Source organism: Salmo trutta, chromosome 4 (assembly GCF_901001165.1).
Source record: "Salmo trutta chromosome 4, fSalTru1.1, whole genome shotgun sequence".
NCBI lineage: Eukaryota > Metazoa > Chordata > Actinopteri > Salmoniformes > Salmonidae > Salmo > Salmo trutta.
The window spans coordinates 62,143,663-62,170,831 of NC_042960.1; the positions used below are offsets into that span (position 1 = coordinate 62,143,663).

At 45.3% G+C, this 27,169-nt stretch overlaps 1 protein-coding gene across 1 annotated transcript in view; it reads left to right on the forward strand.

Moving 5' to 3' along the window:
- LOC115192801 (transcription factor SOX-6) overlaps positions 1-27,169 on the forward strand; it is a gene marked incomplete at its 3' end in the record, with an annotated part of 80,492 nt that overhangs the window by 21,969 nt on the left and 31,354 nt on the right. The window contains exon 2 of the mRNA XM_029751663.1: positions 9,697-9,761. The remainder of the gene's footprint in view (positions 1-9,696; positions 9,762-27,169) is intronic.

Sequence of the window (27,169 nt, forward strand, 5' to 3'; positions counted from 1 at the left end):
GTGGTCATTATGAGGTGGTGGTGAGAGCTGGGCCCACAGTAAGACTGGCTCTGTTTGGAGGCCTGGGAGGGGCCCACAGTAAGAATGGCTCTGTATGGAGGCCTGGGAGGGGCCCACAGTAAGAATGACTCTGTTTGGAGGCCTGGGTGGGGCCCACAGTAAGAATGGCTCTGTTTGGAGGCCTGGGAGGGGCCCACAGTAAGAATGGCTCTGTTTGGAGGCCTGGGAGGGGCCCACAGTAAGAATGTCTCTGTTTGGAGGCCTTGGAGGGACCCACAGTAGGAATGGCTCTGTTTGGAGGCCTGGGAGGGGCCCACAGTAGGAATGGCTCTGTTTGGAGGCTTGGGAGGGACCCACAGTAAGACTGGCTCTGTTTGGAGGCCTGGGAGGGGCCCATATTAAAACTGGCTCTGTTTGGAGGCCTGGGAGGGGGATGGGCCCACAGTAAGACTGGCTCTGTTTAGAGGCCTGAGAGGGGGAGTGGCCAGGGGGAAAGGGATGGGGCCACAATAAGACTGGCTCTGTTTAAATGCCTGAGAGGGGGAGTGGCCAGGGGGAAAGGGATGGGGCCCACAATAAGACTGGCTCTGTTTAGAGGCCTGAGAGGGGGAGTGGCCAGGGGGAAAGGGATGGGGCCCACAATAAGACTGGCTCTGTTTAAATGCCTGAGAGGGGGAGTGGCCAGGGGGAAAGGGATGGGGCCCACAATAAGACTGGCTCTGTTTAGAGGCCTGAGAGGGGGAGTGGCCAGGGGGAAAGGGATGGGGCCCACAATAAGACTGGCTCTGTTTAGAGGCCTGAGAGGGGGAGTGGCCAGGGGGAAAGGGATGGGGCCCACAATAAGACTGGCTCTGTTTAGAGGCCTGAGAGGGGGAGTGGCCAGGGGGAAAGGGATGGGGCCCACAATAAGACTGTCTCTGTTTAAATGCCTGAGAGGGGGAGTGGCCAGGGGGAAAGGGATGGGGCCCACAATAAGACTGGCTCTGTTTAGAGGCCTGAGAGGGGGAGTGGCCAGGGGGAAAGGGAGGGGCCCACAATAAGACTGGCTCTGTTTAGAGGCCTGAGAGGGGGAGTGGCCAGGGGGAAAGGGATGGGGCCCACAATAAGACTGGCTCTGTTTAAATGCCTGAGAGGGGGAGTGGTCAGGGGGAAAGGGATGGGGCCAGGAAACCCAGAATAGAAATGCACTAGTACGCTTTGATTGACAACCCTACATTTGAGCATGACTAGGTGTATAACATGGTAGTCTGTGTTTTATGAGTCCAATGATGGGACACAGTTCAAGAGACAAGTAGTAGGCTACATGTTTCTCCCATGCCTTATTTGTGTACAGTATACTGTACAGCCATGTAAGCAGGAATCCTATTCGCTGGGCTGCTGAGGCATACTGTTTCTGGATGACAGAGTATTGAACAGGGGCTTTGGCACCAGTACAGCTGACGGGGCTGGACTGCTACTGGACTGCATGTGACCTCATGTAATCTAACACACTGTATGTATACGATATGACCGATGGAAGTTGAGGTCCACTGTATCAAAGGGTATCTCAACCCCCCCTCTCCTCCTCTTGTAACGGTAGCAGTGGGTAAAGCAGCCCATCTGAATAGAATTACAGGCATTTCATGGGACCCACCTCTTGTGCTTTTAGCACCGCTAATGCTAACCTTGTGTTACGAGGCCTTTCAGCACCAGCAGTAACGTTAGCCTTGTGTTAGCATTCACCATGAGAAACCACTAACCAACTCACCTACAATACGACCACAGAGTGGTTGCTCTGGCTTGCTGGACTTACAACGATTTAAAAGCAAGTGCAGCCATAGGAGAAGTACTTTTCTGAAGCCTCCCAACTTCTTGGTTCCTTCTGTAAGGACCTCCCTTCAGTAGGACTGGAAAATAGCTGCCTCAGCTGGCTGTGCTGTGTAGCCTCCTTCTCAGGGAGCTTACACTGTGTCCCCCTTTTTAATATGGCAAATATAGGCTGGCTTGTGATGTCAATTGTTATTGCTGGATGCATGCTGTAGGAAAAATCCCATCTGCTTTTCTAAAGAGCCACAGTGACAAGAAGCTTATGTCATAAAGACTCTATTGTGGCAGCCCAGGCCTCTGTGTTGAAGTGTTGCTCGTTTAACTCGTACCCTACATTGTTAAACTTCACGTGTGTTTCCCGTCGCTCTCAACACACAATGGGCTCTGTGCCTGTTTGTTCATGGTGCACACAGGAAAAGGGTTAAGCGCCAACCTTTTGTGAGACAGATTGGGGAAAAAGAGCAGCCATAAATTATTATGTCATTGTGTAACACACTTCTATAAGAGGTGGGGTCAGATGAAAGATAATAATGATGGGTGCTTTTGATGGTGTCGAACAACTTCAAAACACACACGCCCCCTTTCTGACAGGCAAGTTTGCCATGGGCAATTGAAAGCCCCCAAAACAGCCAATCAGAAGAGTAAAGAACTCACGTGTTGCATGTACACACAATATTAGGATCCGTGGGAATGATGAAGTTAGCAAAGTGGATACCTTGAGGATCGATATATATCTTTGTTTGCCTCTTATCTAATCACACCCTCTCAAGCACAACCATTCCTACTTAACCTGTTTAACCTCCTCAAATTAAGGGGTCGTTCCGCCAAATTTGCATTTCACTTGATTAAAGTATTGGTCAGTACCCTAGAAGCTTGTCTTTAGAAAAAAGGTAGTAGAGACAGTAAAGAGACTGTGACAAGACTGTGGCGATGCCGAAGACTGGGGCACCACACAGTACAGTCCTCACCCCTTTCCTGATATGAGAAAGCAGCTTCAGCACCACACTCTAAAGACGAGGAGGAACTTTACAGTGAAAACGCTTGTCTGACATTTCCTCACTTACGAAAGACTAGTCTAACTCCCCCATCTCAAAGACTAGTCTAACGCCCCCATCTCAAAGACTATTCTAACTCCCCCATCTCAAAAACTAGTCTAACGCCCCCATCTCAAAGACTATTCTAACTCCCCCATCTCAAAGACTAGTCTAACTCCCCCATCTCAAAGACTAGTCTAACGCCCTCATCTCAAAGACTATTCTAACTCCCCCATCTCAAAGACTAGTCTAACTCCCCCATCTCAAAGACTAGTCTAACTCCCCCACCTCAAAGACTATTCTAACTCCCCCACCTCAAAGACTAGTCTAACTCCCCCACCTCAAAGACTAGTCTAACTCCCCAATCTCAAAGACTATTCTAACTCCCCCATCTCAAAGACTATTCTAACTCCCCCATCTCAAAGACTAGTCTAACTCCCCCATCTCAAAGACTAGTCTAACTCCCCCATCTCAAAGACTATTCTAACTCCCCCATCTCAAAGACTATTCTAACTCCCCCATCTCAAAGACTAGTTTAACGCCCCCATCTCAAAGACTATTCTAACGCCCCCATCTCAAAGACTAGTCTAACTCCCCCATCTCAAAGACTAGTCTAACTCCCCCATCTCAAAGACTATTCTAACTCCCCCATCTCAAAGACTATTCTAACGCCCCCATCTCAAAGACTAGTCTAACGCCCCATCTCAAAGACTATTCTAACTCCCCCATCTCAAAGACTATTCTAACTCCCCCATCTCAAAGACTATTCTAACTCCCCCATCTCAAAGACTATTCTAACTCCCCCATCTCAAAGACTATTCTAACTCCCCCATCTCAAAGACTAGTCTAACTCCCCCATCTCAAAGACTATTCTAACTCCCCCATCTCAAAGACTAGTCTAACTCCCCCATCTCAAAGACTAGTCTAACTCCCCCATCTCAAAGACTATTCTAACTCCCCCATCTCAACTCACTGTACACCTCCTTCCTTACGTTCCATCATATGGTGGATTTGTGTTCCCCACTAAATCATTTCCCTGTCTCACAGATTAAGCCCACTGGAGAAGGAGCTAGACCAGGGATGGGTAACAAGTCTAAGGGCCAGCTATCTAAATTTAGTAATCATGGTCAAATTAGCTAATTTTCCTTTTCGCCCCATAGTTAAAGGAAAATTGTTATAAAATTGCTATATCTTCTATCCGACACATGGAACATTTTGTAGAATTGCAGCAAACTTGCTTTAAAACTGCACCATTTTCTCTACACCCCATAGAAAAATGTGCAGATTTGCACAAAATTAAGTTTCGTTTCCCCCGTTCCCCACTGGACTCATTTACATTTATAGCACACAGCAATTAATTACAGGCCTGCTCTGGCCTTGTAAATTAAAGCATGGCAGTTGCTAATTGCCCTGACAGTTTAAATAGTTGTTGGGTCCATGACACAGTCGACCAAAGGTTGATGCTGCATAACCTCAGTTCAATACAGTGCTGTCAAATCCTTAGAGGTCTGATACTGCTCTGGGATCTGTTCTCTTGGTTGTGTTTTGTGGTCTTTATAGGTTCTTCTGATATCTCCACACAGGTCAGGAAATGTTTCTTTGTGTTTTTTCTCTCTCTGACTTTTGTATTTGTACTTTCAAAAGTTTCAAGTTAAGGTGCATCTCTTTTGGTATTGTTATCACTCTGATTTACAGTCTGTATGAGTTCATAGGTCAGCCTTTCAGGGTGTGTCAGGGGTCTGTTTTCACAGAACTCTGTTTGGGGCCAAGAATCCACTTCTCATGGTAGGTCTTTTAATGCGAAGACCGTCGGGCTCCTCGACCGACTCCCTCACAGGTCCTCCTCGACCGACTCCCTCACAGGGCTCCTCGACCGACTCCCTCACAGGTCCTCCTCGACCGACTCCCTCACAGGTCCTCCTCGACCGACTCCCTCACAGGGCTCCTCGACCGACTCCCTCACAGGTCCTCCTCGACCGACTCCCTCACAGGGCTCCTCGACCGACTCCCTCACAGGTCCTCCTCGACCGACCCCTCACAGGGCTCCTCGACCGACTCCCTCACAGGGCTCCTCGACCGACTCCCTCACAGGGCTCCTCGACCGACTCCATCACAGGGCTCCTCGACCGACTCCCTCACAGGTCCTCCTCGACCGACTCCCTCACAGGGCTCCTCGACCGACTCCCTCACAGGTCCTCCTCGACCGACTCCCTCACAGGTCCTCCTCGACCGACTCCCTCACAGGGCTCCTCGACCGACTCCCTCACAGGTCCTCCTTTCTTCTCTCTCACACAGTGATGTGCTTGTGCATACCTCTCCAGAACCAACAAAAGAAGAGAAATCCTATTCATGACTCTGACATTCACCCTTGTTTTTACAACGTTTGGCGAGCGTTTCCAGAGTGGAACAGGCTTTGTCTTGAAGACCAGGGGAACAATGGCAGCGAGCATAATGTAATCTTGCCTAAGTGTACCGAGCGAGGGTGAGGTTGAGACTGATGTGTTGCCACTTGCCCCTCACCTCTGCAATATTTCATGTTAACAACTGCTTCAATAATGCTTGTTGTCAGTTAAGTCAATCTAGTGTTAACCAGGTCTTTTGTGAGCGTGCACCAAAGCGTTTCAGTCATGCAAGGCATCCCTTACCTTGTTCCCCTCATTAAAGTGTTGACTTGGAGTTCTCATCCATACTCACATCTTGGTTGTGTTCAGTGGGCACCAAGAAAGCATTCCGAAACTGAGAGATACTATTTAAAAAAAAATGTTTTAAGAAAGCATGTTTTGTCACGCTTGTGTGTAGGAACGGACCAAAGCGCAGCGTGAGTTTCGTACCACATCTTTTATTTGAATGTGAAACTTTGCAAGACAAACAATAAACTATAAACAAAACACAAACCGTGATGACAGAGGTGCAACAGATATGCACTAACTCAAAAATAATCTCCCACAAACACAAGTGGGAAAAACAACTACTTAAATATGATCCCCAATTAGAGACAACGATGACCAGCTGCCTCTAACTGGGAATCATACAAAAACCCCAAACCTTAGAAAAAATAAACTAGAACCCAACATAGAAAAAATAAACTAGATAAAAAACCCCAGTCACACCCTGACCTATACCATAGAAAATAAGAGCACTCTATGGTCAGGACGTGACATGTTTCTACAGTCCTAATGTCCTAATGAACACAACCCTGGTAGCTTGAAACCCCAGCTATTGGGGGTTGCATTCACAATGAGTGAAAGAGTGGCTTTGAAAACGGGACATCAACCAATAACACAAATAGTGAGTTCTCAGTGGATCCACTGACCAGCTCATCATTTATGGATCAATTGACATCTGTTCTAGTTTAATTGACCAGGTGATTAGCTTGTGGTGCAACATACAGTATCTGAGTAGAGCTGTGCTTGACATCGCAACGCCTCATTAACATCACAACGTCGAAGCTCATGGGCTGCAAGCGTTATGGAGATGCTCTCTGTCTCACAGTGTCTCTTTGTCTCCCATTTTCTGAGCGGCATTGACAACTGGGGCGAAACAGCACATGGATGTTTTGGTGTGCTAGCATGTGTGTGTGAATGTGTGTATTCATGTGTTGCACCATGTGTGTATCTCTCCACAGATTTCTTCTGGTTGTTCCACTGTGCTGTGTTTCCCTAGTCCCTGTCTGTCTCTTGACAAAGGTATAATTTTACTACTTGAACTTTTGCCGAACATGTAGCTAGCTAGTCTACCCTCTCATTTCACCATTGCCAGATCCTCACTCAGACAGGTGTGTTCCATAGCTGCCTGAACGTTCGCCTAATACGGACAGTAATATTTTACAGCTGCTGGAACCCTTGCCAAACAGGTAGCAGCCATATCCCAGTTGTCAGGGGAGGCCCAGGACGGCTTCATCTCTCCCTTGCATGTCAAGACCTTAGAGTGTGTGTGTGTGTGTGTGTGGAGGGGGAGGGGGAGGCTGGTTGTGTCAGTTTGTCTGTGTGTATGTGCATGAGAGGAGTGTGTTTGTCTGTGCTTACATGTGCGTGAGAGTGCAGGTGTGTGTGTCTCTGTGTGTTTGTCTGTGTGTTTGTCTGTGTGTGTGTGGATCCTTACTGTCAGCCCAATGCTCCGACCAGCTGTGGCTGAGTGAGACTGGAAGGGGTCCAGTGGGTAGTAACTAAATGATCTGCTGGATATTCTCTGAGGAGAAGGCCTTCCTTTGTTATTCTAGGTTTTCCTCAGCAAATTTATAGACCTAAATTACTGAGGTTATCATAGCAGGGTTCTGGGCCTCTCTCCATCGCCTTTATGCACACATGTACATGAAAACACATGAACACACCAGCACACACACACACATACGTTTTTGAGGCTACACACTTATTTTGAGTGCTGTGTCTTGAGTGCAGTGGCATGTCACATGCCATATCCTGTAAAATAAAGGTCTTTATGTTAAGAAGTGTGTTGTGTGTGTTTTCGTGTGAAGTGTGAGTGCCGGCTAGTGCATGTGTGTGTGTGTGTGTTAAGTGTGTTCCGTGGCTTGTTCTTGTCTTCCTGGGTAGCCAGCTGTCTTTCTGATTACCAATCGTCCTCCAGGTGTTGAGGCCACCAGCGGCAGATGATAGAGTGGCGAGGGTGTGCTGAGCGGTGGAGAAAAAGAGGAAAGAATGAAGTAGAGGAGAGAAAGAGAGAATAACTGGTTCTGCAGATATTTGGAACGTGTTCAGACGAGCTGACAGGTTGAGAGTATGAATGGCAGTCAAGGGACCTCGACTTAGTGCAACGTTTTTGGTTTTTATGTGGCAGTGATTGTTTTGAAACTGACTTTGAAACAGGCTCCGGGGGTAAAGTTTTGGCTAGGTACAGATCTAGGATCAGCATGCCCTCCTCCAATCCTATCCTTAACCATTAGTAATGGAAATGCAAAACTGACCCAAGATCAGTGACTAGGAGCAACTTCACCCTATTCCATGAAACAGAGATATAGGTTGCATGGTTCTAGCTAAATTTTCTGCTGAGTATTTGTTAAGTAGTTTAGGATCTTCCTAGAACACAAGGGCTCTGGGTTGTTCTTGTTGGAATTGCTCTAAATTGTGCCCTCAGAGAAAATATAAAGTTTACTTTGATGTCAGTTGGAGGTTGGTTGTGTGTGTGTGTATATTCCATGATCTATCTATATCTATATCTATATCTATATCTCTCTCTCTCTCTCATTTATTTGCGGTAACCAGCAGCGCCACAGGAGAAAGGCTCTTTAGAAGCTAAGTCGTCACACACGACTAGTTGGTACGTTTCCACTGATGTGTGAGAGCAGTGTCGGGCAGTGACTCTTCGCTGCGTCCCAAGTGGCATCCTATTCCCTATGTAGTGCACTACTTTTGACTAGAGTTCTGGTCAAGAGTAGTACATCATATAGGGACTAGGGTGCCACCTTCTTCTCCCTCCAGGTTGATGAGGACAAAGTGACCTACCTCGGCGGCCTCGACAGTAATCACGTTAAGACAAGGCTTAACAAACGTCCAACTTCAAAGCTGTGTTCGATAATCTTAATGTTGGATGTGTTGCTGGGTTTGTGTGCCTGCATACAGTGTGCGTTGTCATTTATGTGCTGCCGTGTGTGTGCACCATTACGTTACACTGCCTCTCCTGTCCAACATTGAGGCTCTCTGTTGGATAGGCAGCAAGTATAGAAGCACATTGCATGCCTATATGCATAGCTATAGATGGAGACGTTAGATTAACAACTAGAAGAAGCGTAATTTATAAAAAATGCTCTGACATTTAGTTTTTAGGGGCACACACTGAGTTTATCCTAATTATACACACAGAACCTAATGAGATATTTCTCATTACAACCAAAACAATAGCAGATTAAGTGACAATTCTGTGTGGCCTGGGAGGACTAGTGGTCAGTGTCGGCGTGGGTTTGATTCCAACCCACTGCCTATGTTACACTCTTCTCCTATCTCTTCTTTGTCCAATAAAGAATACACAAATCACACTCCATGAACAAATGCAAACATGGCATAAACGCAATCAAGTGTGCAAGATATAACCTTGTAATCATTATATGCTGTCCATATGTGTATACATTTTTAATATCAATGTAATGATGTTATTGTTTGCAGTGGTGTAAAGTACTTAAGTAAAAATATTTGAAAGTACTACTTAAGTTGTTTTTTGGAGTATCTGTACTTTACTATTTAAATTTGACAACTTTTACTTTTAATTCACTACATTCCTGAAGAAAATAATGTACTTTTTCTCCATACATTTTCCCTGACACCCAAAAGTACTCGTTACATTCTGAATGCTTAGCAGGACAGGAAAATGGTCCAATTCACACACTTATCAAGAGAACATCCCTGGTCCTCCCTACTGCCTGATCTGGTGGACTCACTAAACAGAGAACATCCCTGGTCCTCCCTACTGCCTGATCTGGTGGACTCACTAAACAGAGAACATCCCTGGTCATCCCTACTGCATCTGATCTGGTGGACTCACTAAACACACATGCTTTATTTGTAAATAATGGTCTGAGTGTTGGAGTGTGTCCCTGGCTATCCAAACATTTTAAAAACAAGAAAATGGTGCCGTCTGCTTTGCTTAATATAAGGAATTTGAAATTATTTATACTTTTACTTTTGATACTTAAGCATATTTTAGCAATTAAAATGTACTTTTGATACTTATGTATATGTAATAACAAATACTTTTAAACAAGTAGGATTTTACTGGGTGACTTTCACATTTACTTGAGTCATTTTCTATTAAGGTATCTTTACTTTTACTCAAGTATGATACTTGGATACTTTTTCCACCACTGATTGTTTGTTTTAAATTATCTCTTGTTTTTGCTCTTTTTTAGGAGACGTTCATGAATCCAATTCTGACCCACAAGTGAGCTGAAGGTGTTGAAGTCTCTCTACTGCTGTAAGTGTTAAGTCTATTCTAATTTCTACTCTGTAAGACATTATCTTAAAGGGATAGTTCACTTGTTTTAAGTTAAACTTATTCTGGATGTTGCTAAATAACCAGCTAAAGAATTTAAAAACTGTTTGGAGGAATTGACAATGCCTTAGGGAAGTAAAAAAAAAGCAGACACTTTCACTTTAAAGCATGGATTTCTTGGTGCATATGTTATGCCACAAAGGAATGTACCTGTCTTGTATAAATGGTCATGTCAGTGGCGCACACGCCTTTTTATTTCTGCGTGTTGTCACGTTTCAGGTGAACAAACTGTACCTGACTTTGTACGTGTCCGTTAGTTTGCCTTCGTCGTTCACATACAGAGGGCTTTTGATAGCTTCCCCGTACGGATCTGGACCACCACTCTGGTCAGGGTGTTTCTCTGTATTCACTCAATAGGAGCTTTCAGTGTGGGGTAGAAAGGCCTCTTTTAAAGACACACAGGCAGGCAACACTCCAGGAACCTGTCAGCGCTACACTACAGTAGGCTTTTAATGGACTTTCTCCCCGTCTACATTACAGTAGGCTTTTAATGGACTTTCTCCCTGTCTACATTACAGTAGGCTTTTAATGGACTTTCTCCCTGTCTACATTACAGTAGACTTTTAATGGACTTTCTCTCTGTCTACATTACAGTAGGCTTTTAATGGACTTTCTCCCTGTCTACATTACAGTAGAATTTTAATGGAATTTCTCCCTGTCTACATTACAGTAGGCTTTTAATGGACTTTCTCCCTGTCTACATTACAGTAGGCTTTTAATGGAATTTCTCCCCGTCTACGCTACAGTATCCCTTTTAATGGACTTTCTCTCTTTTCATAATAAAGATATATAGTACAAGTCAAACGTTTGGACACACCTACTCATTCAAGGGTTTTTCTTGATTTTTTACTATTTTCTACATTGTAGAATAATAGTGAAGACATCAAAACTATGAAATAACACATTTGGAATGATGTAGTAACCAAAAAAAGATTTAAATAAATCAAAATATATTCTTCAAAGTAGCCACCCTTTGCCTTGATGACAGTTTTGCACACTCTTGGCATTCTCTCAACCAGCTTCATGAGGTAGTCACTTGGAATGCATTTCAATTAACAGGTGTGCCTCTTTTAAAGTTAATTTGTGGAATTGTTTTGGCAAGATCAGCTCAAATAAGCAAAGAGAAATGACAATCCATCATTACTTTAAGACATGAAGGTCAGTCACAAAAACCATCAAGCACTATGATGAAACTGGATCTCATGAGGACCGCCACAGGAAAGGAACACCCAGAGTGCTGTAGAGGATAAGTTCATTAGAGTTTACTCTACCTCAGATTGCAGCCCAAATAAAGTAACAGACACATCTCAACATCAACTGTTCAGAGGAGACCTTGTGAATCAGGCCTTCATTGTCATATTGCTGCAAAGCCCAAATTAAGCTGTCAATATTGAAGTCCAAAGATTTAAATGGCTTTACCAAGAGAAATATATGAAATGTAGAGCTGGGAGAAGTTAAAGAAAAGTGCCATATGGCCATATGGTTCATCCCAGTTTGAAAGTAATAATAGTTGTCTTCTTTGTGGCCCTGGTGCCATGTCAGAGGGGGAGGGACTTTACGCTATAGGTTATCAGTTAGCTGATCCTCATTGGCCCCTAGCCCTTGTCGTGGGAAGGCTTTAATGATTTACTGTTTGGGGATAGGCTATACGTATCCACTTTGTTGGCCAGGGCAGGGAGGTCCATTTCAAAGGCTTGTTGTTGAAGAGGTGTGCACTCCCTGTTGTATTTCTATCCATACTACTTAACTCATTCATTGAAATCACTTGAATATGGTTCTCTTTTGAATGTGCTCATTGGTTGTAGATGGCGAGGCTATAGGTTGGGCCTGGGATGTGGTTCCTTACTTAGGCTGGATCAGCGAGCAGCTCAAAGCCAGCGAGAGAATCCACCAGCCTCATCCCACAGCGTCTTTGCAAAACCACCAGCTCTATCACTCTTTCACTTATATTAGCCTTGAAATGGGGCCTGTTCTAAATAGGATCTCCTTCTAGTTTATCCCTTTCTGTTTATGGAGGAGTGGAGAGAAGAAAAGAGCCACGCGCGGCTTAGTCACTTTTTCCCTCTCTCGGCCTCCAAACCACAAGCGAGGGCAGCTTCCCCAGGACGAGTTCTTTTGTCTCTTCTATTACCACTGTGGCTTTAAGGAGATCCTCCTTCCATGAGGTCATGCAGTGAGACCGTCTTCCATGAGGTCATGCAGTGAGACCGTCTTCCATGAGGTCATGCAGTGAGACCGTCTTCCATGAGGTCATGCAGTGAGACCGTCTTCCATGAGGTCATGCAGTGAGACCGTCTTCCATGAGGTCATGCAGTGAGACCGTCTTCCATGAGGTCATGCAGTGAGACCATCTTCCATGAGGTCATGCAGTGAGACCGTCTTCCATGAGGTCATGCAGTGAGACCATCTTCCATGAGGTCATGCAGTGAGACCATCTTCCATGAGGTCATGCAGTGAGACCGTCTTCCATGAGGTCATGCAGTGAGACCGTCTTCCATGAGGTCATGCAGTGAGACCGTCTTCCATGAGGTCATGCAGTGAGACCGTCTTCCATGAGGTCATGCAGTGAGACCGTCTTCCATGAGGTCATGCAGTGAGACCGTCTTCCATGAGGTCATGCAGTGAGACCATCTTCCATGAGGTCATGCAGTGAGACCGTCTTCCATGAGGTCATGCAGTGAGACCGTCTTCCATGAGGTCATGCAGTGAGACCGTCTCTGATACAGGGAGAGAAAGAGAAAGAGGAAGAGGGAGAGATATAAAGACAGGGAGGGGGGAGAGAAAGATTGGAGGGGAGAGTTGGAGGCCTCTGTTTCTTACACTAAGAAGTAAAGACATACCGTGAGTGTTCGTGGCACGAAGTATGTTGTTGTGCTAGCTGCCATGTCAATACTCATCGTCATGGTCATTATCATCACTGTCGTCATTGCCGTCGTCGCCATCATCATGGCCTTCCCTGTGGCTCAGTTGGTAGAGCGTGGTGTTTGCAATGCCAGCATGGTGTTTGCAACGCCAGGGTTGTGGGTTCGATTCCCACGGGGGGCCAGTACAACAAAAAAAAATGTATGAAATGTATGCATTCACTACTGTAAGTCGCTCTGGATAAGAGCGTCTACTAAAATGTAAATGTAAAAATCTCGTCCTTATCGTCATTAATGTCATAATTGTTGTTATGATCATCATAGCCGTCAACATTACCATCTTCATCGTCACCGTCGTCATCACCATAATCATGATCTTCAACATCAACAATCCTCAATGATGACTGACAGCCTTCAAACATCTTTCCTTGCCTCGCTCGCCCCTCTCATCTTCTCAGATGACTTCAGATCCACTGTATCACATTACACATATAAAATAAAATGTTATTCGTCGCATACACATATTTAGCAGATGTTATTGCGGGTGTAGAAAAATGCAATATATGTATGCCTATACATGTCTATACATCCCATAATATATTTAAGCAATAAGGCACCTCAGGGGTTTGTGGTAAATGGCCAATATACCCCGGCTGAATCCAGGCACTCCGTGTTGCGTCGTGCTTAAGAACAGCCATTAGTCATGCTATATTGGCCATATACCACACCCCGAGGTGCCTTATTGCTTAAATATATGGTGGGATGTATAGACATGGACAGTATGTGGATAGAATATGTAGTATATCTGAAGAATACGTAGGATAGAATAGTATATGTACAGCAATATTTAAATAGGATAGGCCTTGACTAGAATACAGTATATACATATGAAGTGGGTAAAACAGTAAACATTATTAAAGTGACCAGTGTTCCATGTCTATATAGATAGGGCAGCAGCCTCTAAGGTGCAGGGTTGAATAACCGGGTGGTAGTCGGCTAGTGACAGTTACTGAGTTCAGGGCAGGTAGATGGTAGCGGGTGAACAGGCTGTGGCTCGGGTGGCTGAGGTCCTTGATGATCTTTTAGATGGTAGCGGGTGAACAGGCTGTGGCTCGGGTGGCTGAGGTCCTTGATGATCTTTTTGGCCTTCCTGTGCCCCCGGTGATGCTTTGGGCAGACCGCACCACCCTCTGAAGAGCCCTGCAGTTGCAGGCGATACCGTTGCCGTACCAGCCTCCTGAGGTTGAAGAGGTGCTGTTGTGCCTTCTTCACCTAACTGTCTATGTGGGTGTGGAATTTCAGATCGTCATTGATGTGTACGCCGAGGAACTTTAAGCTTTTCACCTTCTCCACTGTGGCCCTGTCGATGTGGATGGGGGCGTGCTCCCTCTGTCTCCTGAAGTCCACGTTGAGGGAGAGGTTATTTTCCTGGCACCACTCCGCCAGGGCCCTCAACTCCTCCCTGTAGGCTGTCTCGTCGTTGTTGGTAATCAGGCCTAAAACTGTTGTGTCGTCTGCAAACTTGAGGATTGAGTTTGAGACGTGCGTGGCCACGCAGTCATGGGTGAACAGGGAGTACAGGAGGGGGCAGAGCACACACCCTTGTGGGGCCCCTGTGTTGAGGATCACCATAGTAGAGGTGTTGTTGGGGGTGGCCCATCAGGAAGTCCAGGACCCAGTTGCACAGGGCAGGGTTCAGACCCAGGGCCTCGAGCTTAATGATGAGCTTGGAAGGTACTCACCCTTTGGCATATGTCACATATCTCCTTAAGGGGAGACTCAGACTTAAGAAATGTACTGTAGGGAATGTGTTTGTGTCACTCTTCTTCAGAGTACATTATGTCCATTATATGATCTGTACCAAGCACAGGCAGTGGCTGTCAAAACACAAAGGCAGGAGATTGTATTTGTTGTTGTGAAATGCTCTTTCCATTCGGTTAGTGCAGTGTTTCTCCTACCATTGTATGACAGTTATTATGATGTCAGAGGGCCTATGTTGCTTTGGGGGCCTTTGTGCCCCGCCTGAAAATTCTGCTAGGGAGATTTGTGTGTGTGTGTGTGTGTGTGTGTGTGTATATGTGTGTGTGTGTGTGTGTGTGTGTGTGTGTGTGTGTGTGTGTGTGTGTGTGTGTGTGTGTGTATGAGTGTGTGTATGCACGTGCATGCGTGAGTGTGCGTGCATACGTTTAACTTACTTTCACCTCAATGCCAGGTAACAACTGGTGTCTCCTAAAGCCGACATACTTCTAAAGGCTACCATTAAGAAATGCCATCAGAGCAGCCACCACTCAGGTTAATAATTGCTTCTGGTTTTAACTGAGGGGGTGAAAGGTCAGGATCAAACTCACCTGTTCTTTTCCAAGCTACAGGGGCTGGCCACCTGGCCCTCCGCGGTAAAGTTTCTCTAGGTACAGATGTAGGATCAACGTCCCTTCCCTCGATCTTAACCTTAAACATTAGTAGGGAAACTGACCCAATATCAGCGTCTAGGGGCAACTCACTCTAATCCTCACCTGGCCTCTCAGATCTGCCATGGCAGCTGTGCTACACGGTCTCACAGGGCTGTCACTGTCACCACTCTAGGTGTCCATATTGGTAAACGGTTCATCATGTCACGCCCTGTTCTGTTTCACCTGTCCTTGTGCTTGTCTCCACCCCCTCCAGGTGTTGCCCATCTTCCCCACTTATCCTTTGGGTATTTATACCTGTGTTGTCTGTCTGTGGCCAGTTCGTCTTGTTTGTTCAAGCCTACCAGCGTTTTGTGTCTCAGCGCCTGCTTTTTCCAGTTTCTTTTTTCTCGTCCTCCTGGTTTTTGACCGTTGCCTGTCCTGACCCTGAGCCTGCCTGCTGTCCTGTACCTTGGCCTCTACTCTGGATTATCGACCCCTACCTGCCTTGACCTGTCGTTTGCCTGCCCCGGTTGTTACATTAAACATTGTTACTTCACACAGTCTGCACTTGGGTCTTAACTTGATTCCTGATACATCATCTCCCTGGCTCACTGACACTGAAAGGATTGGATGTCTATGTCCTAAATGGCACCCTATGCCCTTCGCAAAATTTGAAATGTTTTTATTTTATATTGGATAAAAGTAGAGACGCAGAGCTACAAAATGGTATATCATACACTGCATTTTTGAGAAACAGTGGGAAAGTAATTCTGCTTTAAAAGTTGATGAACTTTGAATGTTTTGGTATCTAGTGAAGAGCTCTTCTTTGTCTACACCCATTCAGCATCGTTCACAACCTCTTAAGCTTTAGCCCCACCCATCTTGTTAAGCTCTCGAACCGTTCAGAGCACACACTTGACGCTCTGGCCAATGATTTGTTTACCTCTGGATAACATGAAAACAGCCTAACCAGCTCTGCTGGCAACAATTTCATTACTTGTTTTTGAAGACGTTTACTGACAAGGCCATATTCAACAGGTGTTGTACGCTTTAGCTTAAGACATGCCAAACAATTAACTTAACTAGGTAAACAACGTGTAAGATCACACACGTCACACAACCAGGTTCAATGTTAGCTAGCTAACATTAGGCTCTAACTATCAAAGCAAATGGCTCTGGGATACAAATAAGGTCAGCTAGGGAGCCAGCCAGCTAACGTTAGCTAGCTAACAGTACACTTTAGCTTAAGACATGAAGCTAGCCAGCTAGGTAAACAATGAACCTAGCTAGGTAAACAACTTGTAAGATCACACACGTCACGTAACATTAGCTAACAAGCCAGCCAGCTAACGTTAGCTTGTTAAACAACAATGAACATAGTGCCAAATCAGGGCGGTTACTACCCTGCATCTGCTGGGAGCTAACCAACCAGGTTCAATGTTAGCTAGCTAACATTAGGCTCTAACTAGCAAAGCAAACGGTTCTGGGATAAGAATAATAACATCATACACGTAACGTTAGCTAGGGAGCCAGCCAATTTACGTTAGCTAGCTAACAGTACACTTTAGCTTGAAATGAAACCACTTTCTGTCAAAATTTGAAATGTGTTATATCTAAAAATGTAGCTAGCTAACGCTAGACTATCTTACCCATATACGTGTCTCCTTGTCACGAATGGCATGACACGGTTGCCCTTAGTTTGAAGATAAAATCTGGAGACAGGTGTTTTCTCCATCTCTTTAGCTGTCATACTCTAATTCCACTGATTTAAAAACTCGATCCTCCAGAAAGTGGAGAGCAACACTTATGCAGCTCCACTACACGATACATTTCAAAAAAGCTGCATTCGACAGGATTACCAACAGACTAACCAGCTCAAATAGACAGAAGCCTTCTATATGGCAGACCAATCCTAACTCCTCTCTCGGCATGTCCAGCCAACTCATTATCTCAGCCAGTGGGAAGGCTAGTGGGAAGGTTGCTGACTTTTTCTGTGGCTTAACCAACAAGACTCGTAATTTAAAAATGTTATTCGTATTTACAGATGGCATGGCATACAAGTTTGTTATTAAGGCACATGAAAGTTCACATGTTCCAGAAGGCAGAACACATTTTGATAAAAATACATTAAAAAAACGTTAAAATGTTTCTTGAAACGGGTCACATATAGGGAATAGGATGCCATTTGGGACTTAAGTGATATGTTGCAATGCTGGTCCTTTCAGACCAGTGTTTATGCCTTTATAATGCCGGTCCTTTCAGACCAGTGGTTATGCCTTTATAATGCCAGTCCTTTCAGACCAGTGGTTATGCCTTTATAATGCCAGTCCTTTCAGGTCAGTGGTTATGCCTTTATAATGCCAGTCCTTTCAGGTCAGTGTTTATGCCTTTATAATGTCAGTCCTTTCAGACCAGTGGTTATGCCTTTATAATGCCAGTCCTTTCAGGTCAGTGGTTATGCCTTTATAATGCCAGTCCTTTCAGGTCAGTGGTTATGCCTTTATAATGCCGGTCCTTTCAGGTCAGTGGTTATGCCTTTATAATGCCGGTCCTTTCAGACCAGTGGTTATGCCTTTATAATGCCGGTCCTTTCAGACCAGTGGTTATGCCTTTATAATGCCAGTCCTTTCAGGTCAGTGGTTATGCCTTTATAATGCCAGTCCTTTCAGGTCAGTGGTTATACCTATATTTATTTATTTTTGCCATTTTTCTCCCCAATTTCGTGATATCCAATTGGTAGTTACAGTCTTGTCCCATCACTGCAACTCTCGTATGGACTTGGGAGAGGCGAAGGTCGAGAGCCATGCGTCCTCCAAAACACAGCTGCACTGCTTCTTGATACACTGCTCACTTAACCCGGAAGCCAACCACATCAATGTGTCGGAGGAAACATCGTACAACTGGCGACCGTGTCAGCGTGCATGTGCCCGGCCTGCCACAGGAGTCGCTAGAGCGCGATGTGACAAGGACATCCCGGCCGGCAGTGGTGTAAAGTACTTAAGTCAAAATACTTGAAAGTACTACTTTTTTTTGGGTATCTTTACTTTACTATTTATATTTTTGACAACTTTTACTTCACTACATTCCTAAAGAAAATATTGTACTTTTTACTCCTGACACCGAAAAGTACTCATTACATGATGAATGCTTAGCAGCACAGGAAAATGGTCCAATTCACACACTTATCAAGACAACACATGGTCATCCCTACTGCCTCTGATCTGGCAGACTCACTAAATATAAATGCATCGTTTGTAAATGACACATTTTTAAAACAAGAAAATAGTGCCATCTGCTTTGCTTAATATAAGGAATTTGAAATTATTTATACTTAAGTATATTTTAGCAATTACATTTACTTTTGATACTTAAGTATATTTAGAACCAAATACTATTAGACTTTTACTCAAGTAGTATTGGCCGGCCGGCCAAACCCTCCCCTTACCCGGACGATGCTGGGCCAATTGTGCTTTGCCTTATGGGTCTCTCGGTCACGGCCGGCTGCGACACAGCTTGTGATCGAACCCGGATTTGTAGTGACGCCTCAAGCACTGCAGTGCCTTAGACTGCTGCGCCACTCGGGAGGCCCTAGATCAGTCGTTATGCCTATATAATGCCGATCCTTTCAGATCAGTGATTAAGCCTTTATAATCAGACCTTAACCCTGATACGACAACTGCACCGCCCGCAACTGCAGGCCTCTCCAGAGGGTGGTGCGGCACATTACCGTGGGTATACTGCCTGCCCTCCAGGACATCTACAGCACCCAGTGTCACAAGAAGGCCAAGGAGATCATCAAGGACCTCAGCCATCCAAGCCACGGCCTGTTCACCCTAACCATTATCTACAGTATGTGTGAGTGTGTGGGAAGAGTCGAGTGTGTGTGCATAGAGTCAAAAATAGTTATTGCAAAAAGGGTCTTAAGGCTAGGGTGTAGAAGCTCTTCAGGAGCCTTTTGGTCCCAGACTTAGTGCTCCGGTACGGTAGCAGAGAGAACAGTCTATGATTTGAGTGGCTGGAGTCTGACAATTTTTAGGCCCATCCTCTGACACCGCCTGGTATAGAGGTCCTGGATGGCAGGGAGTTTGGCCCCAGTGATGTACTGTGCCGTACGTACTACCTTTTGTATCGGCTTGTGGTCGGATGCCGAGTAGTTGCCAAACCAGGCAGTGATGCAACCAGTCAGGATGCTCTCAATGGTGCAGCTGTATAACATTTTGAGGATCTGAGGATCTATACCAAAATAGTTTCAGCCTCCTGAGAGAGAAGAGGCATTGTCGTGCCCTGTTCACAACTTTGTTGGTGTGTTTGGACCATGAAAGGTCCTTAGTGATGTAGACACTAAGGAACTAGAAGCTTTCAACCTGCTCCACTACAGCCCTGTTGATGTGAATGGGGGCGAGGTTGGCTGTCCATTTCCTGTAGTCCACGATCAGCTCCTTAGTCTTGCTGACGTTGAGGGAGAGGTTGTTTTCCTGGCACCACACTGCCAGTTCTCTGACCTCCTCCCTATAGGCCGTCTCATCGTTGTCAGTGATCAGGCTTACCACTGTCATGTCATTGGCAAACTTGACGATGGTGTTGGAGTCGTGCACGGCCACGGAGTCGTGGGTGAACAGGGAGTACAGGAGGGGACTAAGCACACAGCCCTGAGGCACTCCAGTGTTGGGGTTCAGCGTGGCAGATGTGTTGTTGCCTACCCTCACCACCTGGGGGTGTCCCGTCAGGATGTCCAGGATCCAGTGTCAGAGGGAGGTGTTCAGTCCCAGGGACCTTAACACTATGGTGTTGAACGCTGCTGAGCTGAAGCCAATGAACAACATTCTCACATAGATGTTCCCTTTGTCCAGTTGGGCAAGGGCAGTGTGGAGCGCAACAGAGATTGCATCATCTGTGGATCTGTTTAGGCAGTATGGGAATTGGAGTGGGTCCAGAGTTTCTGGGATGATGATGTTGATGTGAGCCATGACCAGCCTTTCAAAGCATTCCTTGGCTACAGATGTGAGTGCTACGGTGCGGTAGTCATTTAGTCTGGTCACCTCGGCGTTCTTGGGCACAAGGACTATGCTTGAAACATGTAGGTATTACAGACTGGGTCAGGGCGAGGTTGAACATGTTAGTGAATACAGTGTAGTTATTGCATGCTATGAATATGAGACCAAGTACTTAATTTTTTACTACTTTAATACACATGGAGTATAAGTGAATTTGTCCAAATACTTTTGGTCCCCTAAAATGTACAAAAAGTGCTGTAATTTCTAAACGGTTCACTCGATATGGATGAAGATAACCTAGAATTAAAGCTGACAGTCTGCACTTTAACCTCTTAGTCATTGTGTCATTTAAAATCCAAAGTGCTGGAATACAGAGCCGAAAGAGCAAACCGTGTCACTGTCCCAATACTTTTGGAGCGCACCGTATTTATATTCCAGTCTCTGGTCTGGAAGCTAATTTCCTGCAATTCTATCCGTTTTGCTATGGGGTTTTGTACTGTTTATATAAATACTGTATTCTTGACATAGTTCATTGTAATATTTCTACTGCTGTACATGGTATGTTACACTGTTTATACACACCGAATATGTTTTATATGCTGGATTCATATCATTCATAGTATATCTTGTGTAAATTCCACTGGTTTATATACATATAGATTGCATTTGGATTACTGTTACAGTGCTATTTGGGTTGTTAATTGGATTCGTTATGACATTCCTTAATTACATTTTTTTGTATAATTTGTGTAATGGTTTGACATTTTATTGCATTGTTAGGAGCTAATAACATAAACATTTAGCTGCACCTGCTATAATATCTGCTAAGCTGTGTACACAACCAATACACTTTGATTTGATAACACAAAAAAACAAAATGATGACGTTGAATCAACTTTTAAAATAGATTGGATTTGCAAAAAGTCATCAACGTAAGGGAATTTCTTTCACCCAACTTTTAATCTAAATCCAATACATGGTGCCATTTTTTATTGATTTCACGTTGAATTCACGTTAGTTGACAACTCATCCACATGTTAATAAAAACTAGACATTGAACTGACGTCTGTGCCCAGTGGGATGGCGCAAGACACATACTTTGCAAAGTGCAGGAGAAGGAGCATCCTCCGTATCCTCATGTGACATCTGGGTTGTGTCCATTATGAATCAAACGGAAGAAAATGGACTGAAACAGGGAGGGACTACTAGGACTTAAGCAATGCTCATTTTTGCTTTCCTTTGCAAAAGGTTTTAAAACGTTTTGCCCTAATGAACATGGCCAAGAGGTCTGGTAATCATAGTGCAGGGAGGGATGACCTCTTTCAAAGCCACTACTAAGTCCCCCTGATCAGTGACTATGTGGAACCGTCAATCCTCTAATCGTCGCCTTTTGTTCTTTGTCGAAGTCAATTAACCATATGGATATACAGTATATATGGAGACTGTGATCCGAGGAAAAAGTGTGTGTGTGTGTGCGAGCATGTCTGTTGTGTGTGCGCGCGTGTGTGTGTGGTACGGTGGTGTATGTGCTTGTTTTAGTGTGTGTGTGTTCCCTCGTGTGCTTTCATGTGTGTGCGTGTGTGCGTGTGCGGTGGTGTATGTGCTGGTTTTAGTGTGTGTGTGTTCCCTCGTGTGCTTTCATGTGTGTGCATGTGTGCGTCTGCGTGCGCGTGTGTGTGCGTGCGTATGCCTGTGTGTGTGTGTGTGTGTGTGTGTGTGTGTGTGTGTGTGTGTGTGTGTGTGTGTGTGTGTGTGTGTGTGCCCTAGTGTAACTATGAACCAGCCATGGTCTTATATCACTGTCAAGAGTGAAGTGTGTAACTAACAGTGGTCTAATGAATTTAACCTCCAACAGGATCAGAGTAGATTAAGAACAGGAAGGTTGACAAGGCAAATAGGCTCTCTCTTCTTCAGCCCCTCTCTTCAACACAATGGAGTTTCCACCGACTAAATTTAAACTTAACTAGTTGAACTTAACCCCCTTAATCAGTAAGTAATCCTTGCACTATTCTAATAGTTCTCTGAAATTTCACCTGACCTGTGGACCAATATGTTCTTAAAGAGTAAACAACATGCTGACTGACACGCAAGGGGAAAGAGAGAGAGAGGAGGGAAAGAGAGAGAGGAGGGAAAGAGAGAGAGAGGAGGGAAAGAGAGAGAGAGGAGGGAAAGAGAGAGAGAGGAGGGAAAGAGAGAGAGAGGAGGGAAAGAGAGAGAGAGGAGGGAAAGAGAGAGGGAGGAGGGAAAGAGAGAGAGAGGAGGGAAAGAGAGAGAGAGGAGGGAAAGAGAGAGAGGGAGACAAAGAATATAGGGAAAGAGAGAGAGAGAGAAAGAATATAGGGAAAGAGAGAGAGAGAGAGAAAGAATATAGGGAAAGAGTGAGAGGGAGAGAGAGAAATAAAGAGTCATCAAGGTTTGAATTTGGATTTTGTAGCTGTTGGAAAGTCCCAGGTTGACATTTTCCACACCTGTGTAGTGTGCAAATGCACTGTAACATGTCAAATAGATGGGGCAAATGAAATTGTAATATGCAGAAAGATTTCTGTTGTCATCTTTGAATACACACGGAATGCAATTATGAGCTGCAGTATCAGATCTCCTGTTTATTTGAAACGTAAAGTTTACTCACAGCGTAGTGGGGCAGATATCCACTGTCTCTCACTGTCTCCCACTATATTCACTGTCCCCCACTGTCTCGTTCTGTCTCCCACTATATTCACTGTCTCGTTCTGTCTCCCTCTGCCTCCCACTATATTCACTGTCTCCCACTATATTCACTGTCTCCCTCTGTCTCCCACTATATTCACTGTCTCCCACTATATTCACTGTCTCCCACTATATTCACTGTCTCCCACTATATTCACTGTCTCCCTCTGTCTCCCACTATATTCACTGTCTCCCACTATATTCACTGTCTCCCACTATATTCACTGTCTCCCTCTGTCTGTCTCCCTCTATATTCACTGTCTCCCTCTGTCTCCCACTATATTCACTGTCTCCCTCTGTCTCCCACTATATTCACTGTCTCCCTCTGTCTCCCACTATATTCACTGTCTCCCACTATATTCACTGTCTCCCACTATATTCACTGTCTCCCTCTGTCTCCCACTATATTCACTGTCTCCCACTATATTCACTGTCTCCCACTATATTCACTGTCTCCCACTATATTCACTGTCTCCCTCTGTCTCCCACTATATTCACTGTCTCCCACTATATTCACTGTCTCCCACTATATTCACTGTCTCCCTCTGTCTCCCACTATATTCACTGTCTCCCTCTGTCTCCCACTATATTCACTGTCTCCCTCTGTCTCCTTCTGTCTCCCACTATATTCACTGTCTCCCACTATATTCACTGTCTCCCTCTGTCTCCCACTATATTCACTGTCTCCCACTATATTCACTGTCTCCCACTATATTCACTGTCTCCCACTATATTCACTGTCTCCCACTATATTCACTGTCTCCCTCTGTCTCCCACTATATTCACTGTCTCCCACTATATTCACTGTCTCCCACTATATTCACTGTCTCCCTCTGTCTCCCACTATATTCACTGTCTCCCACTATATTCACTGTCTCCCTCTGTCTCCCACTATATTCACTGTCTCCCTCTGTCTCCCACTATATTCACTGTCTCCCTCTGTCTCCTTCTGTCTCCCACTATATTCACTGTCTCCCACTATATTCACTGTCTCCCACTGTCTCCCACTATATTCTCTGTCTCCCACTATATTCACTGTCTCTCTCTGTCTCCCACTATATTCACTGTCTCCCTCTGTCTCCTTCTGTCTCCCACTATATTCACTGTCTCCCTCTGTCTCCCACTATATTCACTGTCTCCCTCTGTCTCCCACTATATTCACTGTCTCCCTCTGTCTCCCACTATATTCACTGTCTCCCTCTGTCTCCTTCTGTCTCCCACTATATTCACTGTCTCCCACTATATTCACTGTCTCCCTCTGTCTCCCACTATATTCACTGTCTCCCACTATATTCACTGTCTCCCACTATATTCACTGTCTCCCACTATATTCACTGTCTCCCACTATATTCACTGTCTCCCACTATATTCACTGTCTCCCACTATATTCACTGTCTCCCACTATATTCACTGTCTCCCACTATATTCACTGTCTCCCACTATATTCACTGTCTCCCTCTGTCTCCCACTATATTCACTGTCTCCCTCTGTCTCCCACTATATTCACTGTCTCCCTCTGTCTCCTTCTGTCTCCCACTATATTCACTGTCTCCCACTGTCTCCCACTATATTCTCTGTCTCCCACTATATTCACTGTCTCTCTCTGTCTCCCTCTGTTTCCCACTATATTCACTGTCTCTCTCTGTCTCTCACTATATTCTCTGTCTCCCACTATATTCACTGTCTCCCTCTGTCTCCCACTATATTCTCTGTCTCCCACTATATTCACTGTCTCCCTCTGCCTCCCTCTGTCTCCCTCTGTCTCCCACGGTATGCCACAGTCTCCCACAGTCTCCCACAGTCTCCCATAGTCTCCCATAGTCTCCCACAGTCTACCACAGTCTACCACAGTCTACCACAGTCTACCATAGTCTACCACGGTCTCCTACTGTATGCCACTGTGTCCCATACTATGATAGTTCCACTTTGTTCACTCCCAATGTACCCTTGGATGCCATGTGAATACGCACCAGTAGCGGCGTACAGTGGGAGACTGTGGTAGACAGTGGGTTACAGTTGCATACCGTGGGAGACCGTTGCATACCTGTGGGAGACCGTTGCATACCCGTGGGAGACCGTTGCATACCGTGGGAGACCGTTGCATACCGTGGGAGACCGTTGCATACCGTGGGAGACCGTTGCATACCTTGGGAGACAGTTGCATACCTGTGGGAGACCGTTGCATACCGTGGGAGACCGTTGCATACCGTGGGAGACAGTTGCATACCGTGGGAGACCGTTGCATACCGTGGGACACCGTTGCATACCGTGGGAGACAGTTGCATACCTGTGGGAGACCGTTGCATACCGTGGGAGACCGTTGCATACCGTGGGAGACAGTTGCATACCGTGGGAGACCGTTGCATACCGTGGGAGACAGTTGCATACCTGTGGGAGACCGTTGCATACCGTGGGAGACCGTTGCATACCGTGGGAGACCGTTGCATACCGTGGGAGACCGTTGCATACCGTGGGAGACCGTTGCATACCGTGGGAGACAGTTGCATACCTGTGGGAGACCGTTGCATACCGTGGGAGACCGTTGCATACCGTGGGAGACCGTTGCATACCGTGGGAGACCGTTGCATACCGTGGGAGACCGTTGCATACCTGTGGGAGACAGTTGCATACCGTGGGAGACCGTTGCATACCGTGGGAGACCGTTGCATACCGTGGGAGACAGTTGCATACCGTGGGAGACCGTTGCATACCGTGGGAGACCGTTGCATACCGTGGGAGACCGTTGCATACCGTGGGAGACCGTTGCATACCGTGGGAGACCGTTGCATACCGTGGGAGACAGTTGCATACCTGTGGGAGACCGATGGACAAACTACAGCAACATATTTTGTGTTTTATTCAAATAGAGAATATAATCTGGACACATTTCAGTAATGAGAATTTGGGGTGAAAGTTTACAAAAATTCTGTCAAATGTATGTAGGACACTTTGCCAAAAACTAGACATCTTAGTCCTCAGAATAATAGTTGATTTTTGCAAATGCATCATGGTTTTGTAAGTCAATTTGTTACAGACAGGTTTAAAACTAGTTTCATGAGAATCACTCAGTAGTTTTAGTATTAGTTCTCACTGGTGAAGTCACTGGTCAAGTAATTTTGGGCGGCAGGTAGCCTAGTGGTTGCTTGATCAAATACCGAGCAACAAGGTAAAAATCTATTGTTCTGCCCCTGAACAAGGCAGTTATCCCACTGTTCCTAGGCCATCATTGTAAATAAGAATTTGTTCTTAACTGACTTGCCTAGTTAAATAAAGGTTAAATATATATATATATTTTTTAAAGTCACTCATGTGTACACCTCATGTGTACACCTAAAATGGTACAATGGAGATAGAGTTAGAGATAAAGGGACTAGGATAAGACAGAGATTGGGTCCCAAACTGTACTCTCTGTTCACCCATGACTGCGTGGCTATGCACCCCTCCAACTAAATCATCAAGTTTGCAGACAACACAACAGTGGTAGGCCTGATTACCAACAATGACGAGATGTCAACAAAACAAAAGAGTTGATCGTGGACTTCAGGAAACAGCAGAGGGAGCACGTCCCTATCCACATCGACGGGACAGCAGTGGAGAAGGTGGAAAGCTTCAAGTTCTTTGGCGAACACATCACTGACAATCTGAAATGGTCCACCCACACAGACAGTGTGGTGAAGAAGGCACAACAGCAACCCTTACAAACTTTGACAAATGCACAATTAAGAGCATCCTGTTGGGCTGTATCACCGCCTGGTACGGCAACTGCACTGCCCACAACCACAGGGCTCTCTAGTGGGTGGAGTGGTCTGCCCAACACGTCACCGGGGGAACACTGCCTGCCCTCCAGGACACCTACGGCACCCGATGTCACAGGAAGGCCTAAACATTTCATCAAGGACATCAACCACCTGAGCCACGGCCTATTCTCCCCACTATCATCCAGAAGGAGAGGTCAGTACAGGTGCATCAAATCTGGGACCGAGAGACTGAAAAACAGCTTCTATCTCAAGGCCATCAGACTGTTAAATAGCCATCACTAGCCGGCTACCACCCAGTACCCTGTCCTAAACTTAGTCACTGTCACTAGCCGGCTACCACCCGGTTACTCAACCCTGCACCCTGCTACTGCCCTATATACATAGACATGGAATCACTGGCCACTTTAATAATGGAACACTAGTCACTTTAATAATGTTTATATACTGCTTTACTCATCTCATATGTATATATTGTATTAAATGACTTGCCTAGTTAAATAAAGGTTAAATGACTTGCCTAGTTAAATAAAGGTTAAATAACTTGCCCAGTTAAATAAAGGTTAAATGACTTGCCTAGTTAAATAAAGGTTAAATGACTTGCCTAGTTAAATAAAGGTTAAA